Source organism: Triticum dicoccoides, chromosome 2B (genome assembly GCF_002162155.2).
Source record: "Triticum dicoccoides isolate Atlit2015 ecotype Zavitan chromosome 2B, WEW_v2.0, whole genome shotgun sequence".
NCBI classification, from domain to species: Eukaryota; Viridiplantae; Streptophyta; class Magnoliopsida; order Poales; family Poaceae; genus Triticum; species Triticum dicoccoides.
The window spans coordinates 31,629,191-31,635,807 of NC_041383.1; the positions used below are offsets into that span (position 1 = coordinate 31,629,191).

Sequence of the window (6,617 nt, forward strand, 5' to 3'; positions counted from 1 at the left end):
GCTGCCTCGGCTTCAAAGCTGTTAGAGAATGCGCTCTTATCACTACAGGGACGCGAGAGAAATTCCTCGAAGGTAGTATTAAAGGGATGGGGCATTACCGGTGTTAGCGACGAAGGGATTGTTTGCAAGAGAAGTTTTGCCTGTTAAGATACGAACAGGGGGCATGCCACACATAATAGTAAAAAAAGGGCAGAGAAGAGGATTGAGGGACAGAAGGAGCTGGAGGCCAACAAGGAATAGAAGAAGCTGTTCCACTCGTAGCTCTTCTTCTTTTTTTAAAGCTTAACTCACATTTCGGGAGCGGATGCTGCTCGAGCTAAAGATATGCCCCCAACTCTTGAACAACTCTCACTTGCCTTGGCCGATAGCTTAGATGACCGACCGTTAGGCATGGTTACCAATGATTTCACAGTATATATCTTGTTTGGTGAGCCAACCGGCTTCACCCAAGGATGAAGGTAGTAGAACAAAGAGGAGCCGCATCTTTTCCTGGCCGGAGAGGAACCAAGGTCCATCTCATTAAGGCCGAACATTTAGTCTCGTTCCCGATAACAATAGGGAACATCTGGTCTTGTTTGGTTTTTCTTTCAAGGATTTTTTCTTTCTTACAATTCTGCAAACTTTGAATGCATCATTTCCTCCATTTCTCGGAACTTATCGCGGAATCTAGGCCCACTAGGACTCGGCGGGATTTCTGGTAAATCAAGCTCTCTCAGGGGTGGAAGCCAGCCCCCACTACTCGATGTTATCACTCTGCAGGATTCGACAATGGATTTGTCTTCCTCAGTCTCTTCGAACTTTTCCAATCCTGCTATTTTCCCCAAGTCTTCTTGAGTAATATGATCCCTGAGGGTCAATCCTTTCCCTTCCCCCCTTTGCCCTTTCAAATGAAAAAGAACTACCAATGCAAAAAAATGAAATGAAATGAACAATTGCTACTTCTTTATTAAATTACAACGAAAAGAAAGTCTGTAAAAAACAAGAGCCAACCTAAAACTTAACTACCCCTTGCCCTCCCACTGAACCCTTCTTTCTATCCAAAAAAAGGAAGAGCGCACCAAAACAAAAAGAATCCAGAAAAAACTCCGCAACTTACGCTCTCATTGCAGCGGCACCTGTTAAAGTGGCGGCAAGAAAGAAAAGACCAAAAAGAAGGTTTTTTTAATACCTCTGACGAACCAAACCAAGCAGTCTGATCATCCTTGTCCGTCCCCCTCTTCTGTCAACCGTTGAAAGAGCATAGCCCAGGAATGAACCATATCGATCCAAGGTTGCAAGGAAAGAAGAAAGGTAAACCAGACCATAGGAATCTTCTGATGAAGTCAATCAGAGAGGACAGTTAGGTTCTTTGTTGCCTCATCTGCTTAGCTTATAGAATTACACGGTTTATCACGATAGACATTCCAATCAATGGTTGGACGATCAATACCATCGAACTATTCCATTCCACTGCTGAATGACGGAAACGGAAGCTTTTTCTTACTGATGGACTGATCCTGGGAGTTCAGACTGACGGTTAGATGGTTGTTCGCTTGTGTGCTTATTTTCCTTCCCCACTCAAAAACAAGTGTTACAGAATGTTCTTCAATTCAAATAGGTATGATCCCGTCCATCCTTCCAGAGCTAGGCACCTGCTTCAGAATGAGAATCTTCGACAGAGATCGTTCCTTCAGTTTAGCAATCAATTAGATCCATACTGACTTAGCTTGAAGCATGGCTTGCCGTTTCGAGGCTCGATGCTACTCTTGGGAACATTATTGATACATCGACTTTCAAGCATCTCGTAGTTGAGCGGTACTGCCATCAACAGTACCAAGATGGAAAGGGACTGCTGAACATGGATAGAATGAGAGTCGGACTCGCATGTCTCTTTTCCTGTTAGTTAGGAAAGAAAGCCGATATAAACAGCTCCATATTAGCGAATTGCCGCTGACTACTCTTCCCAGGCTGGTCAAACTATAGGATTCCCATTCACTTAGTAAACTTATTGGACAGACGGGTCAACCACTTGACCGAGGGGAGTAAGGTTCGTCACCACAGTCCCGATAGAAGGTCGAGTTTAAAAACAAACCGAAGACAAAGCAACGAATGAAAGGAAGGATGGCTCGCTTCGCTTTACAACCAGGGAGGGTCTCGCTGCCGGATCAATGCGCAAGACGCACGATCTACAAACAACAATAGAGAGAGCCAACCAAGAACGAAAGAACCTGGAAACAAACCCGCGAGTGAATACCAAACAGAGTAAGAAGGAGGAAGGGCCGAAGGCGGCTTACTAAGCGAGAAGGCTCCAAGCAATAACACATTAGAAGGGAGCTTGCTGCTTTGCAACCTAAGCGGTATAGCTAAGCTTACTCATCAAGGGCCGATAGATAGAGCTGCTCTTGTTGCTAATGGAGAAAGATTGGAGTGAAGTTTAGTATGCTTTCTAAGATCAAAGGAGGAAAAGAATGAAGGTGTGGGCGGGAAGGAGGAGGCAAGGCCCCCTCAATGTGTATTCGACTACTCATTACGGAACCACCGATTGATCCGATTAGACTTCCCGCGGGGTAGCGCGGGGAACTTGCTGAATCAACTCCTTGGAATCGGAGGCCTGACTGAGGGTCAATCCAATGGTAACTCAACCTAGGAATGCCTGTTTCACTTCCTTGACAGAGCCAACTGAGATGCTCTGTCTCGATGTTGACCTAACATGGATTGATTCTAAATTATGAATCCAAAATCCTGATCTCGCAAAGGATCCGCAATAGCTGTGTGTACTCGAGGACTCTTAGGGAAAGAAAAGCACTTTTCTCTCTCAACAGTTAGACCGGCTATGGGTGGGTTGGTTATATACTGCGCCTTCCTTCTTCAAACCTTTTGGTATGTATTGCCCCCTAACTATAGATCAGATCCACCGGACCAGAAACTCAATTCCGCACTGCTGCTGAGTCGTCAGACTTATCCACCTCAGGGATTCGTGGAATTTCCGTTTTTGAATTGCGTTGGGGGAAATCTACCAAAGCTAGGCAGATAGATAGACTCCTTTCCCGCTGCTAAGGGAGAGCAAGAAACTAAATCAAATGATTGTTTTTTTTCACCAGCGCCCTTTTTTTGCGGGTACTAAGAGTCCTCTCACTACCAACCAGCAGACATCATCATCTGGCTGGGTCTTGCCGGTATCAACAACGAGAAAGAAGAACCAAATGGAAATAGCAACTAACTATGGCTCTTGGCCCAGACAACGTCCTAGGCGTAGGGGAGATCAAAACAAGAAGTCACGCCTAGACGACGACGCCCGTCCTGGGCTGCAGTAAGTAGATCGAGAGGTCGTTCCGCCCCTTGTCCCCGAAGATGGGTAATATGTTCTCATACAATGTTGCTCCAACTTTTTTCTAGAGGGCCTAGCTGGCGAGCGATCCCAGTCCGCGGCAGAGAACAAGACAGCAAGCGAGCGTACCTTTGTTCGCTTCTTTTCCACCAAGCACAGAAGTTTAAGGAGAACTGTAGGTCGGTGGCTACCTAAGGAAACTCCGATTCGATCCGCCCCCCGGCTGGGAGGCATCTACCTCATCCCGATCACAAGGAGAGGTTCACCATGATGGGGGGTCAGGTACTTTAATTCTTTGCGTTCCGGAAAGAATGAAATGCATAGGGGACCATCCTTTTTTTTGCGGCATGCTCTCTGATTTACGGATTCGCAGGGGGCCGAGGGCCAACCTTAGTTGACTGACAATGACAAAGGCTTGCGAAACAAAGTAGCGCCTTTGAAATGGAATCTTAATTAACTATCAGTGGTGCGAAGCAGCTTAGCCCCGGGGAGCTAAAGGTTATACCTTTGTAAGCGAACTGTGGTTCTTCTATGTAGGGTATTCCTCCTTTACTCTCTTAATTAACGTCGAGCTAAGTGACTTTGTGTAGCGTAGTAGAATGAAGGCTACGTACGCACCGACACTCTCTTATCCCTAAGCCTCTTCGCTAACTCGCTCGCCTACAAAAATGAGTAGGCGAGGCTAGGCAAACTCAGCCGCTGACTTTGACTGTACTGTAGTAGACTTTCTAGCCTTTTATTTTATAACCCTTTCTCATGTTCTTTCATCCATCAAGTAGGCGAACCGTCAGGTCCTTAGTAGCGTTGACAAAGAAGAAGAGCCGGTGAAAAAAAAGAAAGCTAGAATTTCCAATAGTGAGACCAGCTTGACAAGCTACCTTTCCTCTTGATATGAGGTGCGAAGAGAAACATCTCTTTTTTATGACTTCCACTTCTCGATCCCGGCCCAGAAAAGTGACCGACCCCTTGATGACTGAAAGAAAGGGTTTATGAGCCCTAGCCCTGTAAGCCCACACCTGTGTAGAGTAGATCGTTCAACACCTGCGGCACAAACCCATTTTGACCAATTGGTCCGTATATCATAGGCGACCGAACGGCCGCCCCCCGTCTTACGAGAACAACCTGCTATAATTATTCCATAAACACCTAGCGAAGATATGGCAAACAAATAAAGTAGCCCTATGTTCGGATATGACAATACCATACCATAATCAAAAGGTACAACGGCCCAAGCGACCAGACTTAACATAAATGTAGCCACTGGAGCCATTCTAAAAAGGGAGAAATTAGCACTACTTGGTGAAATAGGTTCTTTTAGAATCAATTTCAAACCATCTGCTAGAGGTTGTAACAATCCGAACGATCCCACTACATCAGGACCCTTTCGACGTTGCACAAAAGCCATTACTTTACGTTCAGCTAGCACTAAAAAGGCTACTCCTAGTAGAAGTGGTAGAATTAACAAAGTATTTCCGCTGGAACAGCTATGTACGTTTTTGATTTTCTATTCACTCATGACCGGGCCTGAACTGGTCGACCCGATCAAACTATTTCACTTATGATCTGGCCTGGTTGACCCAATCATGATATTGAAGGATGGGACCTTTTATCGAAAAACTCCGGATCCCGAGAAGTTTTGAAGATGGTGCTCCTGTTATGTTACTTCGAATGGAATCCTCACTTGACTAAGCATAAGCGAAAACGTGGCTGAGAGTAAGCAATCCCCTTTCCTAGTGGTTGAGTCATGATCAGAAATATTGCGAAAGAAAGTGAAATGTCCTATCGTCGTCCCAATTTGGGTAATCGACGATGTCTCCATTTTATGTATCCATCTTGACTCGTTTTCGGTGTATCGATAGTTCGTTGTATTACACTTTGAACTAACCTAGAGGCCGTGCTTAGGCGAAAATCGATATCAGTGAAGTAATCCCAGAACTCTAGAAATCGTGAAGAATTTCTTCCATTTTTTTAAATATCGCGAATATAGTGGAAAAAACTCTAGAACATTCCTTTGAATGGAATTGTTCATTGGGTTCGACTTGTTGTTCGACAAAATAGAAAGCTGTCTCTCGTATGTTATTGTAAGGTGATTCATTCAGAATATTTCTTATGTGCGGTTTCAAGATGCTAAAAAAGTAGATTTGGTAATCGGCTTTTGAGCTCCATTATGTGGACTTCATCAATTTTTGAATTATGGACTTGGCGGTAGTGGTCAATACTAACTGCACCGTCTAAATGCTCCCTGACCAAGTTTGCGTACTCGTCAGGGTTGAGTTGAGGGGGCAGCCCGTGCGCTAATTGGGCTTCGAGGTGGCTATACGCGAAAAAAGCTCGCTTTCTACTGAGGCCTGTTCTATCCTAAACTGTTCCAGAATGTTATTTGTTTCATAGGAAGATTCCAAAAGCACATTGATGCCGAAAGAATCTTCGGAACCGGTGGAGAGGCTATTCTGATTGAAGGCTAGACAAATAACATGACTGAGGTATGTAAATAAAACCTGTGAAATAGCTATATAATATGATCTAAATATAGAAGAATACCAAAGATAATGGATTGCAAAATAAGCTTTTTAGCTTTCTTTTTCTTTTGTGCGCGCTTTTCGCCTGCCTTCCCGACCGCGGATAGGCTACGGGGCTTTGCACTTCGGCCCCATTGTGTGAATACCACATCAAGGTGACAGGATTCGAACCTATGGCCCTCTGTACCCAAAACAGATGCGCTGACCAGACTGCGCTACACCTCGTCTCCCCCTCAGAACATATGGATCTAGCCGATCCATAAAGAAAAGAACCACCGCTTTTAGGAAATTTTGACAATTCTCTTTCACTTGCATTTTATTTCGTGAAGGCTCGCTCTCGTTCTTCTTACATCTTGCCCTTTTTTCTTGAGAATTGTATCTGTGGCTACTGCTGTTTTGCCAGTCTGTCTGTCCCCAATAATGAACTCTCGTTGACCGCGCCCTATAGGGATCATCGAATCGATAGCAATAAGCCCTGTTTGAAGAGGTTCGTATACGGAACGCCTGGAAATTCTACTTGGAGCAGGAGATTCAATTAAGCGAGATTCGGAAGCTACAATTTCGCCTCTCCCATCAATAGGTTTAGCCAGAGCATTTATAACACGACCCAAGTTATATACGCTCACGGGTATCTGAGCAATTCTTCCTGTTGCTTTTACAAAACTTCCCTCTTGATGCTAAACCATAGCTCTAACTGAGTAAAATTCCACAATTTCTAAGAACGATATGCTTTTTTGCATTTTCCACTGTGAAAGCTTCTCTCAATCCCTCCCTAGTCCTTTCTTTCCTGG

At 44.7% G+C, this 6,617-nt stretch overlaps 1 non-coding gene and 1 pseudogene across 1 annotated transcript; both read right to left on the bottom strand.

Annotated features, from left to right (window-relative positions):
- Positions 1-4,303: 4,303 nt before the first annotated feature.
- Positions 4,304-6,617, bottom strand: part of LOC119360331 — a 7,078-nt pseudogene continuing 4,764 nt past the window's right edge.
- TRNAP-UGG lies at positions 5,977-6,051 on the bottom strand. Its single transcript has one exon. It is a non-coding gene; the product is annotated as a tRNA-Pro (tRNA).